Below are 12,875 nucleotides of genomic sequence, written 5' to 3'. Positions count from 1 at the left end.
CACAATTTTACTCAAATAGAAATTCTAAATGGACTGAAATCTTAAGTATTTCCACTGTGATGTTTCTGCTCCGTTGCTGTCTTTTATAGTTGTCATTTTAGTCTTCATCATTATGCTGAAAGTGTCAAAATAAATTGATGCGTCATTTAGATTAAAGTGGCCACATCTTCAAGTTGACAGCCGCTCAAAAGTTGATATGTAGACTCACCAGACATTTTCAATCACTCCTCTCTTTTTTTTTTAGAGAAGAAACAGAATGTGTGCATTACCCTGATGCTGTTTACAGTTTTTCTACATTGTATACTCAAAAAAAATGGAACTATGCAATTCTGAAAACTTGAAGGTCATTTATCAACAACAAGACTCTAGACTGCTAAACTCTGAACACAATTTCACTCAAATAGAAATTCTAAATCAACCAGGACTGAAATCTTAAAGGGACTTTCAGAATTGCTTGTTAACAGCGACACCTGTGGCCGTGAAGTCAATGAAAGTCAGCGTCGAGCTCGCGCTTGCTCGCTCTACATAGACATGAACGAGCATCGCTCAACACAGTGAGGCGACACACTTCAGCTAAAACCACAATATCACTCTATATTTCAGCTGCTTGGCAGTAATGTTAGCTGACCAGACGAAGGTCTCTCCATGAATCAATGCTGATCCTAGTGTTGGCTTTTCCTGCTTCAGAGAAACTTTGTCGTCTCCAGACTGCGCTCGCAGGGGAGACACCGGCACCCGGTCGGAGACGATAACGTTTTCTCGCTGCGGAGCCCCGTCACTTCACAAAACACGGGAAACCTTTGTTGGTCTGGAGGAGCTGCAGCATTCATTTCTGCACAAACGTCCACTGTACATTCCCTAGATATTCTCAGAGCTAAACTAACTCTTCTGCAGTGTGTGGTGTGCGCGCATGCACGTCTAAAGGTGGAGCGAGACAGCGAGAACGCGCGCGGTGTGTGAGTGAAGGCAAGCAGGCAGAGGAGCAGTGACTACACGCGAGCGCATGGGATCCCGACCCGTTAGATTTATACATGTAAAAAGTTACAAACAGTCCCTTTAAGGATTGCCAGTGTAAATGTTTCTGCACCCTTGCTGTCTTTATAGTTGTCATTTTAGTCTTCATCATAATACTGAAAGTGTCAAAATAAAATGATGCCTCATTCATATTAAAGTGGCCACATCTTCAAGTTGACAGCCACTCAAAAGTTGATATGACTCACCAGACATTTTCAATCACTCCTCTCTTTTTTTTTTTTAGAGAAGAACCAGAATGTGTGCATTACCCTACACTGCTGCCTTCCATGTAACTCCAAGATGACAAAAAGCAGATCTTCAGAACAATTTGTTACTTACTAACCCCCACCACACCAACCCACCCCCCCCATCCACCCCCCTCCTCCGGCTGCTGAAAATTATGAACAGTGAGGCGCACTCACATTCTTGCGCACAGCCAAGTGAGGAGGCGCCTCTCGGCTCCAGGTCGTGGGCCAATAGCGCGCAGAGCAGCCTGATTCTACTGATCCTCTTCTGGCCAATGGGCGCTGCGCTCCTCCTGCTCACATGACGCGCCTTTCTGTGCGCTCTCCTCTCCTCTCAGCGCTCAATCCCGGCGAGTGCAGGCATCACTGAAGACCTGACACCGGCGGAATCGGACGTCTGACTGACTGACTTGTCCTCGGCAGAATTAAACCCAGGTGTTTATCTTTTACGCAAAACTTGTATCGCCATCATGATGAAGCTGAACCGTCTCCTGTCCGGTGAGAGTGAGCGCGCTTCAGCCGGAGAGGAAGAGACTTTTTGTCCGTCTCCAAGCGCCCGGAGAGGCGCATGCAGGGCTCGAGACAATAGCGCCCAGAAGAACTTATTGAAATGAATCGTAAGTTGATATTTTTTTTTTCCTCTTCTGTAATCGCTTATTTACTGCTCCCATTCCGGAAAGTAGTAGTTTCTATTTATAGTTTTGTTTGTAGTCGACTTCAGTTTTATAAATGCATGTGTCACTTTTTGCGCCGTGTCCTTTCTGCCCTTTTTTTTTTATTAAGTCTAAGAATTAAACATTAAAACAAATGCTTTCATCGCTAAACATAATGTGACTTCACTTGATGCTGTTTGAGAGCTCTCTTAAGTTCATTTGTGTCCTGTCTTTGTGCGTCTCTGTGCATTTTCTCATTGTGGATGTGCTGTCTGTCTGTCTGTCTGCACTCCAGCGCCATAGCATGAAATATAGATAAAAAGCACACGGTAAACCCTCTGACCTCAGTCAGTCAGCCAGCACAGCCAGCCAGTCAGACAGCCAGGCAGGCAGCCTGTGCAACCGGTCCACACGGCTCAATGAGGACAATTAGGGGGGACAAGAGAGAGAGAAAATGGAGTACTTGAAGCGCACTAAAGCAGGGCTGCACTTCAGTTCAACCCGCCAGCAGGCAGGATAAGGGTGGATCTTTAATAACATTTGGTGACATTCCCAATGCAGGATATGATTAAATAAAAAAAAAAGTCCCTTAAGTTTAGACTGAGGTCAGGCTCACTTAAAGAACTGCTTTTTTTTATTTTTTAATTTTTTAATTTATTATACAGAATGAGTTGTTCTGCCAGACAAGCATTTATGTCAAATCCCAGTGAATTTGACAGACACTCAATGGGGTCATGTCACTCACTGAACCCTTTTATTGATTGGAAATTAGGGGCTAGAGGGGTCAGGGGAGGAGGAAAGGGGGGGATTCGGGGGGCGATGTGGCAAAATGTAGGTACATTTTGGAACCAAAGCAAAAAATGGGTGATTTTCCATGATTTCTGCACAATCAGAGGGAAAGAGCGGGCGGGCGGGGGGGGGACCGGGGCCATTTGATGTTTTGAAAGGCTTCAGATGGTTTTAATTAGGACCTATAAAATCTGTCTGCCCCATTCTCTGAGGCGGCGGCGGCGCTCTGGAAGAGCTAGAAGGGAGGGGAGCTGACACAAAAAAAAAGAAAACCGATACAGAAAGTCACTTCGGCAAAGGATTGTCTAATGAAATTTTTATAACCCTTCCTTTTTTTCTTCTCATCGCTCCCTCCCTTGCCTCCCACCCTCCCTTCCTTGATGCTGGTGGTATGTAGGCAGCCCTCTTATTCCCTCTTTGTCTGGCTGCTGTGTTATCTACACTCACCCCCCCCCCTGTCCTCCCTCCACCCTCAACCCTAACTACCACCTACAGTCGGCCCGACCCCAGACACCTGAAGGCTAGACATAATGATCAAGAGAAGTTCCAGTCTGTCTGGAGCACAGCCAGTTGTTTGAGGTTTTCTTCTTCTTCTACTCCATTCTTCTTCTTCTCTTTTTTTGTCCTCATGCTGGCCTGGCTGGCGCTGCCCGTGCCTCGGCCTCTTTCTCCATCCACAATCAAGACACGCTATGTTGTTTGTGAGTTTGTGAGTGTGTGTGTGTGTGTGTGGTAAAGAGTTTGCAGTTTTATCGCTACTGTTGCTGCCGCTGTGTAGCCTATATGGATTTGGATGGAGTGTGGGTGACTCACACAGCTGCAGTACACACACTCATGAGGAAACATCAAAGACTTCTTCTGTGTGTGTGTGTGTGTGTGTGTGTGTGTGTGTGTGAGAGAGAGTGAGATTTCAGCTATGCAGTTCTGGCGAGCGTCTGCAAGAATATAGGTATGGCCATGTTGCTCGTAGTTATTTTCTATTTCGTTCAATTAGCTGGGGGGTTTACGTGCGGTGCTACTTGGCTCTTTTTTGAAGCGTTACATTAATTGTAGGCCTATATCTCTGGTCAGCTTGATGTTTTCCTTGTTTTAAGTTTTTCCAATATGATGATGCTAATCCCTGAGTCTTGGAATTCAAAAGAATTAGGGTCAATAAAATAATTATCGCATTATTAATGAACGTGAGTCGAATCATTTGAGCTTCAAAAATAAACGTGAAATAATAATATCTTTCTGTCGCACCTCGACTCTGACGCCGGGCGTCTTTGAGTCGGGTCTTAAGCCGCTGCGGCTTCTGAAGTCGAGCAAAAGGAAATAAAAAACACTAATTAGAGGTGGGAGTTTGTAAAAACGCTTCGATATGTGCATTTCTTTATCAGACAAATTCATCTTCAAGAATCTCTTCATTCTTCTTCTTTGTTTTCTCAATGTGTGTTGGTTAGGGATTACATCATTTGGCTGCTGCTGCTGCTGGGTTAGCTAGATAAGAAGCTAGCTCGCTTTATGGAAAATGGCTGAAGTCTTTGTTTGACGTGTTTGCTTGACGACACAGTGAAAATTGTGTCGTGTTTTTCTGTTTCTAGCCGAATGAGCCTAATAATCTCTGAGTTGTTTTTGTCGACGATGTCCATTTTTGATAAACTTGTTTGTTAGGAGATTATCCCCTAACAGCTGGAACGGGCTCTCTCTGCACCCGCCACCATGTAATCTTCTCAGATGGGATGTTTTGGAGAACAAGTGTTGGTAAAATTTGCACAGAGCTCCAACCGAAATCCTGCCACTTGTTTGTGTGTGTTTTTCTGTGTATCATGGCATCAAGGAGGTTGAGGATGTCTCTTCCTCGGCCACCACCCTTTGAAGGGGGAAGTAATAAAAAGCTCAATGGGTGCAACAAGCTGTTCTTCCCTCCTACACTTTGAGGCTTTCTACCTGGAGATGAATAGGAGGCCCCGCCATAACGAAGGGGGAGAAGACAACATTTTATTGAAGGCTGAGGATGTGGGGGGATGCGCCATAGCTTATAGACACTTGGTGTGAAATAGTCCAGTTGTACCAGTTTACAGCACCGTCTACTGAGTTTGACACAAGAATAATTATTATTTTAGGTTCACTGCAGGCATAATTTCCCAAATCTGTCAACATGTTTGAGTACAAATGATGTTAATCTATTAAGTAGGTCAGAAGGGTGTTATGTAAACATTAACAAATTGTCCTGTTTAAATCCCACTTGAAGTGAAATACTGTCTTCATAGCGTGATAATACAACATCCGTGATAATGACATTGGACAATCACAAAGCCACCGATTAGGATTTACGGTAACCAGATTTATGCGTGAAGGAGTGAAGTCATGGTCAGGAATGTAAATGGCGGAGTCATTCAATTACCACCGTGCCCTTTCCTGAGAAAAGTCCCCAGCCGTGAAGAGGTTAATTGTTTTTGAATCTCCATCCGAGGGGAGAAAATGGGCGAACGGGAGGGATAATTGAGCCGCTGATAGTTGAGTGGATTATGGATTACTGCGCCTTTTCCAAAGGAGAAAAGAGAAAAGGAGGTGAACGAGAGAGCAAGGAGAGAAGGCAAGGAAAGGAAGGGGTGTGTGAGAGGCCCGTGTTGTGCGATGCAGCCGCAGGGGTCGTCTGGCCTTCTTATAGGAAGATGGAGAACTCCAATCCTGTTTAGCCCACGAGGCGACCCTTGACCCGTAGCATGCTCCTCCCTGCTCCAGGTGCAAGCCCTCACTGCTGGCAGCTCACACTGCAAAGCTAATTTTTCACACACTCTGCAAGCACTCGGGGGGGAGACGGCGTATGAAAACGCTCAACATTTTCACCCCCCTGCTTCTCTTTCTTCGTGCCATTCTATTGTTTGGGGTTAAAGATCCACGCCTGCTTGCTGGGGTGGGGGAGCGCTGTGAAAATATAAGGCCTCTTTTTTCTTTCTTTCTTCCTCTGAAATATGTTCTCGCTTAGAAAATGGATGACTGTCTTTAATCGGGGGGAAAAAAAGATCATCTGACATGGTGCAATAATCACAAGACTGTTAATCAGATGGATGTCATGTATAATTACTACAGTGTTTGATAACACCACAGCGAACCACCGCAGGCCATTAGGGAAAGTTTCCCAATGCCATTAATGGGCGTTAATAAAATACAAGAAAACCCGAATGGAACGAGCCCTCTGCATGGCCCACTGGTTATAGCACTGTAAGGTTAATGAACCAATTTACATACTTTCTGCTGCCATCTGGGTGGAGTGACGAGGCAGATGCTTCCTACTCTGTGCTGCTGCTCGGTGCTGTTCGATACAGAGGAATGTGTCAGGTCCACAGAGGTCGACGAGCACGTTTAACATTTAGCCTGTGGTCAAAAACGATCATGAATGAGCTGAAAATCGATGCTGCTGAAAGGTCGACCGGACAGCTTTTGTAGTATGTGTTTCATTTCATTCAACTCGATTGCAAATGGGTGAATAAATGAGTGGAATGTGGTTGGTATCAAATTTGACTATCACTCTAGATCACCAGTTTTAGCTATCGTTCTTCATTAAAAGGTGAGGCTTAAGTGTGGATTATGCCCTGACCCATAACCCATAAAAAAACGTCAGGAAGAGGGGAGTCGTCTTGACAGAAACTTGACAGCGGCGATCCACAAGAATCACCAAAGACGATGCTGAAGACCGGGGCAAAAAGAGGATTAGAGTCCATCCACCTCTCTGCCATCCTCATCTGGGTGATCACATTACAGACAGAGCATTCTCAAAGCGCTCTTTTAGCAGAGGAACACAATGAGGTCTGTCGGCGATCAATAAAGCAGTGTGTAAGCAGAGGGATATACTTAAAAAATCAAAGGCTCTGGCTGGCATGGCCATCATCTCGCCCCCGTCTGCTGGAATCAGATAAGGGAGCGGGGCCTTGCAGGAAAGGTTGTTTGGCCCCAGGGCCGCTCGACTTGACAGATATCCCTCCTACTGGCATCCATCGTGGACTGATTTCATCTGCAAATGGGGAAAAACCTAAACGTTTCTGCATCTATCTGGTCGCTCTCTGATACTGTACGTGGAAGAACAGCTGAAGGGATAGATGGGTAAAAGGGGAGCATAATGTATAATCTCTGCAGCGCACGGGGAGAAAACTAACGCAGCTATTTCTCTAACCCCTCTGTTGTCCTCCATGGATGATGGCTTTTACCTCATGCTTCACTTACATGATTTAAAGAAAATAAAATCACCCCGGTTTTGGTTTGACAATGTGTCAGAGCCGGTGCGAGTGTTCGTCTCAGATTAGCTCTTTGTGCCGTGAGGAGAGAGGAAAGACGCGGTGGGTGGGTGGCGGGGGGGTCAGGGATGGGGAACAATACCGCCGCGATCCCAGTTGAAAGAAATCATTTGCACAATTTTATGAGAGCTGTATTTGTCCGGTCGGATAGTTCTATCAAAGCCTAACAGCTACAGCGGAGCGTGATTTAAATGACGGGTTGAGCTACAAAGCCGGCGAGGTGTCGGGTTGGAGTCATTTCTCAGCTGAATGCTCTCCAGGTAAATGAAGATAATGCGCTCTCGAGTTTTTCTTTCTCTTTCTTAAAGAAGTTTAATTTCTACAGATGGCTCTGAGCTGACTCCGGCGCCGCCAGAGCTTCTGTTCTCAGAGCTAAGCTTGTACAACATTTATGTGGTGAAGATGAAAAGACATGGCTACACTTGTAAATTCATCCCTGAATAACTAGCTCAGAAGAGCACCGACTTTCTCCTTCTTCTTAAAGTATTATCAGGGATTTTTTTTCCCTCTAATTTCAAACCAGCTCTCTTGATTTTGACGTTTAAAACTTTAAATACCCGGTTGGCAAACTTGCATCTGGGTTCAGGTAAGTGCACAGGACATATAATAATAAGAAGATGAATGTGATTTCTCCGGTTGAAACCTGCTGTTCACTTGCAGCACAAATAAAAGAAGAGTGGCCTCGACCCATATCTGTTGTTGTTTTCAGTTTCAGAACCCCCTACAGTATTTCCTGGTGACTCACTTCTTTCCGAGCCATTTATGCTTGAAAACTTCCTAAGGATGAACCACACATATTCTGGGTTTTTATCGTCGATGAGGGACCATTGGGCATAATGAAGTTCTGTTTCCCAGCATGAGTTTGGGAGGCTCATGATTACAAATGCTTCTCTCATTGTCTCCCATCATCTCCTGCCTAATTGAAGACAATATAACGAGACAATGGGGTCTCGCTCATCATTCTGCATCAATGGCGTGCTCTATGGAACGTGCCAGTCTGTTAAAAGTGGGGTGTTTTTGCGGTGGGAGGGGTGTGTGTCTGTATGGATACTTGAACGCGCTCGAGCTTGTTTAATTTGGACCAAGAAGACGGACAATTAAACAACAGCTCCCGGAGGGCGGGCTGTTCAATTTGGTCAGCTTCCCCACTTCATGGCCGCCCGCCCTTGTACACTCTCCTGGATGTGTGTCTGGGTCATGCGTTAGGGGGTGGGGTGGGGTTTTGTAGGCGGGAAGAGGGGATCGGGGCGGGGGTCTGCCTCTGGAGAGGTTGTCTCAGATGATTAGGACAGCCAAGTGGGGAGAGTCCCTCAGTGCCTGGCCTCCTTCACCTCCCTAATGTGTTCTGAATAAGTCCCCCTCCACTGTGCGTTTGTTGTGGGGTTTGGCGGGAGGTGGGGGATTATGTCTGGCCATGGTTTAGGAGTGTTTGTCATCTGCCCCCTCGAGGCCTGCACCGGCTCCTTTGTCTGAGCGTCAGGCGTCGGTACAATGTCAAATCACACAATGTGCCTATGCAATTGGGGCATCTCGGGTTAGGAACTGACACAGGATTTCATGTCTGGATTTTTCTTTAGGGTTGAGGATTTATACAGCCAATTTTCTTCATACACTGTTACAATCGTTTTATGTTTGTAGTAATTGCGTATTTATGCTTATAAGTCATTTAATACTGATTTAAAAACAGCGACTGTGTCACATTTCTCAGCCCATTCTGTTATTACATTATGACATTTTTGCATTTCCGTAAATGCCTTTGCGTGACATAAATGTGACGTATGAGGATATTCTCCGAATTTTATCAGCAAGAAGCACATTTGATCTATGAGTATACAATGTGTTATGAGTCGCCCCAAACAAGAGCTCTGCCATTTTGCGCCGACGCTCAACAGTCATGCAGAGAAAGATCCATCACAGAAGAGGAAGCGATGCTCATTTCTCCACAGATGCATCAATAAACCAGAATGCTCTCAGCCAAAGCTCGCATCTTTGCTAATCTGTGATTGCTAGCGTGAGAAATCCATCAAACTCTTTAACAGCTTCTTTTTTTTTTCGAATTTGAACAATGAGGCGCCATGGCGTCGTTTGTTCCCGCTATCACTAATGTTCTTGATGTGTGAAGGCTGCTGAAAAGCATCTTCAAAACATGTGGGACAATCACTGAAAGAAGAAAGTAAATTAGAATATTTTGCAACACAGCTAACTTGAAAATATTTCAAACAATGAAAATAGCACAAATGTACTTGATCTGCCTCGCCTGCTTGTGTCGCCTGCTTTTTTTTTTTTTTAGCTTTTAAGTATTTTCCACTTCATTTGACTGTGCCTGAAGATATATTGAAACCATTTTCCTAAAGATTTTTGTAATAAGCTCTGGAGACACGTTTATAGCCGAGGTTTTAAGGCGTGTAGACAGACACATCAATGGGCTTGTTGTGTGTGTGTGTTGGGGTTTGGGAGTAACACTTCATAGCTAACTAACGCTTGAAATTCATCAAACAAGATCTGTGATATAGAGGTGTAACATTATAGAAGAATTTACCTTAACTCAAGGCTTAATACTTGCTTTATATCAGATTATATATATTCCTAGTGCCTACACATAGTCTGGAACTTAGTTTAATGGTCTCAAAGGTGTTTCTATGGTTTCACACAGTGCATCTCTGTATGAAATTTGGAAGAAAGATTCATTCATCTTCTCCACACAATGGCTAACAAAGAGGGCACTGAGCCCCGGCCAAATATCACAAGTTACATTGAAAACAAACAAAACGCTCTCGCTGCATACTGAGGAGGCAAAACCTCCCAGTGACTGATAACAGTTCTGGAGGATTTAGGCGCTGTGGGAGAAATGGTTTCTGTGGCTTTGCATTCAAGTCACTTGGCCATTTGGAGCACCAGGAAATGACACACATTCCTCCTTCCCAGTAACAAAATAAACCCAATTCTATAGCTTCCTACTATTTCTGCACTCGCGTCTACAATTTCACTGTTAATTACTTGGCTTGAAATCGGGGAAAATGATTTACGTTCTTGATTTTGCTGCACTTTGAGGACTGTTTCATCAGAATCTGGCTTCAAATTCATTGAAATTAAAGGTTTCCTTAACAGCATGCCACCATAATAACTAGTTAGAGACCATTAAATGCAGTAAAGCGCTTTGAAACCATGTGTTTCTTCTGTAAATAATTTATGAGAAATGGAAACACAAACACATACACAGGGATACAGCCTTTCCAGCTCAACCATATTTCTGAAAAGGTTATCAAAAGTGTCAAAGTTTGTGTGTCCTGAATCGTATTATGACCTATAGGAACATACTTAACTATAGGTCCACCATACTTTTTCAGTCTCAAGCCGAACTTGCTGCTAATTCTGACTCACAAACGTACAACTGCAATGACTAATCGTTTCACTTTGTCTCAATATACAACTGGTTATAATCTCCCAAGGGCGTACCCTCCCACTTTGCAGATGAGTAAAAGCGCCAGGTCTTTATGACACCCAACAGCCTATTTTTGATCACTTTAGCCTTCACACGCTCTCATGAGTGGCTGTTTCAGGTGTTTCTCTTACTGCTGAGTCTCACAGGCTTTTTAATTGACAGAAAATATTTCAAACAATGAAAAATATCACAAGTTCACTTGATCTGCCTCGTCTGCTTGTGGAAGTTTTTCTTTTTTTTTAACTTCTAAGTATTTTCCACTTCATTTGACTGTGCCTGAAGGTATATTAAAACCATTTTCATAAAGATTTTTGAATAAGCCCTTGAGAGGTTTTTTATAGCCGGGGTTTTAAGGAGAGTAGATATACACATCAATGGGCTGTGTGTGTGAGGGAGTAAGTAATTACAGTTGTGTGTGTGTGTAATTGAGTTTTCCTGGGTTCAGGGTGAAAGTCTCATCTGACCAACGGAAATGCGTTCTTTGGTGCTTTTTTTTTTTTTTTTCCTGGTATTACATTGTAGAAGAGGGAGAAAAGTTGTGGTATCAAAGCAGTTTCAATCTCAGCGTGATTTTAGCGGATATTAAACGCTTCCAAAATTAGTTGCACCGCTTCCCACAACCCATAGTCCTCAAAAGGTGAGGAAATTGTGGTTACACGGTAACATCTTTTCCAGTGTTACATCTGTTTTAGATGTGGATAAGGTTACAGGGTTAAAACACAGGTAAATATATCAGTCTATGCAAATCAGATATCAAATAGAGTCTTAACTTTTTTTTTTTCTGGTGGTACAAGAAAGCAAATCCACTACCGATGATCTCTGTGTGGGCAGGAAGCCTTGAAGGTTTGCGTCATGTCTGCCACGTTCTCCCCGAGGGCATTCAGCCTCCTTACACATGCAGAAACACACTCACACACACGGTCGCGCACGCAAGCCACCGTTTTTCCTCGCGGCACGGCAGGAGTCTGTCTTCATCTGTCCTATTGATTGATGAAGCAGGCGCGGCGGGGGGTCCGAGAGAGGCAGGAGTCTAGATCAAGGCTGTGTGCTGCATCACTGGCAGTCGCAGCACACACACACACACACACACACACACATTAGCACTCATTCTCACACACTTTTTTTTTTTTTTTTCACTTTCTCTGTCATGTTCTCTCCGTGTCTGTCACAGCAGACACTGTAGACACAGGCAGCCATGACACACAAAGTGCACACACGCACACTGAGAGACATGACACTCACAGCAGTGCTGACACACACGTTGTCATAGCTAACATATCACACTTGCACACACACGGAATGAATTAGCAAAGGCTGTGTGCGTGCGTCTAAGCTGGACAGACGTTTTCTATAAACATAATGTTTGTACATTAGTTGGGGTTAATGATGCGATTGCCTTGGAGCTGCCATGGCGTCTGTGTATGTGTGTGTGTACATGCGTGTTTTTGGCTAAGGGGAAAAAGAAAATGCTGTCTCCCTCACTTCCAAATGAGACATGCCCCAGGCACCATTACAAGAGCAGTATTTATGCTATTAGGGAACTGGGTTTGCAGTGGTACCAGGACCAAACGGCTAAAATTATGTCCTCACTAACCTCAAAGGGCAGGTCCTGTATTTTCTCTGCATAAATGAGAAATTACAAGTTGTGTACTTAAAAGGTTATTTTTGCAACTCGCCTGTTGGAATATCACCCACATTATTTCTGAGCCATTTAAAATGTAAAAGCCAAGGAATAGAGCTTATTTTTTTTTAGTGTTTGTTCTCTCAGAACAGAAATAAAAAATCTGCAGTCAAAGTTTTTTTTTTTCTCCATCTTTACTTTGGTGTTTAAAATTAGCTTCCTGGTGCAAACCAGAAATAGTCCTCTGCAAACAACTTTCTACAACTCTCAGTCAACTGGAGTCGGTGGGTTCAATGAGGGTGTAGTCACAAACTGAGAAGCCCCTCTCATGTAATGCTGAATGGACAGAAAAGTAAAGAAATGAAAGATAGAAAGAATGAATGACTGAAAAATGACTGTAAGACCCCTACGACCCCCCCTCTCCACCTACATATTTTTCTCCCTCCATCCTTCGCTCCCTCCCTTCCTCTCCTCCGGCGTTCCTGTCGAGGCATGCCTCCGTCCCCGCCAACCAGCATCGTCCGGGGCAGGACGAAGGGGGCAAGAAGAGGGGGGGGGCAAACAAAGGAGCACTGTTGCTGCCTCGTTGGGGTTTTGCAGAGGGTCGACGTGCGGGTGGAGGGGTACAGACGGAGCGGGGAGTGTGACTGAGGAGGTTTATCATTAAGAATAGAGATTAAAATGAATGGGAGGGGAGCAGGGGTGTCTGTTCTGTTCACAGTAATAAAGAGGACAAGCAGTGCCAGTCATTTTTTCACACGCATACAGACACACACACACACACAAACACACACTTGGCGACGCTGCAGTGAGTGTGAGAGATAGGGGAGGGAT

General features: G+C 44.4%; 1 long non-coding RNA gene across 1 annotated transcript in view; it reads left to right on the top strand.

The window, feature by feature from the left end:
- The first annotated feature begins 1,488 nt into the window (after positions 1–1,488).
- Positions 1,489–12,875, top strand: part of LOC119489025 — a 29,005-nt gene continuing 17,618 nt past the window's right edge. The window contains exon 1 of the long non-coding RNA XR_005207076.1: positions 1,489–1,876. This is a non-coding gene — a long non-coding RNA (uncharacterized LOC119489025). The remainder of the gene's footprint in view (positions 1,877–12,875) is intronic.

The sequence above is a fragment of the Sebastes umbrosus genome, chromosome 5, assembly GCF_015220745.1.
Source record: "Sebastes umbrosus isolate fSebUmb1 chromosome 5, fSebUmb1.pri, whole genome shotgun sequence".
NCBI lineage: Eukaryota > Metazoa > Chordata > Actinopteri > Perciformes > Sebastidae > Sebastes > Sebastes umbrosus.
This window is presented reverse-complemented; position numbering and strand designations above follow the sequence as displayed.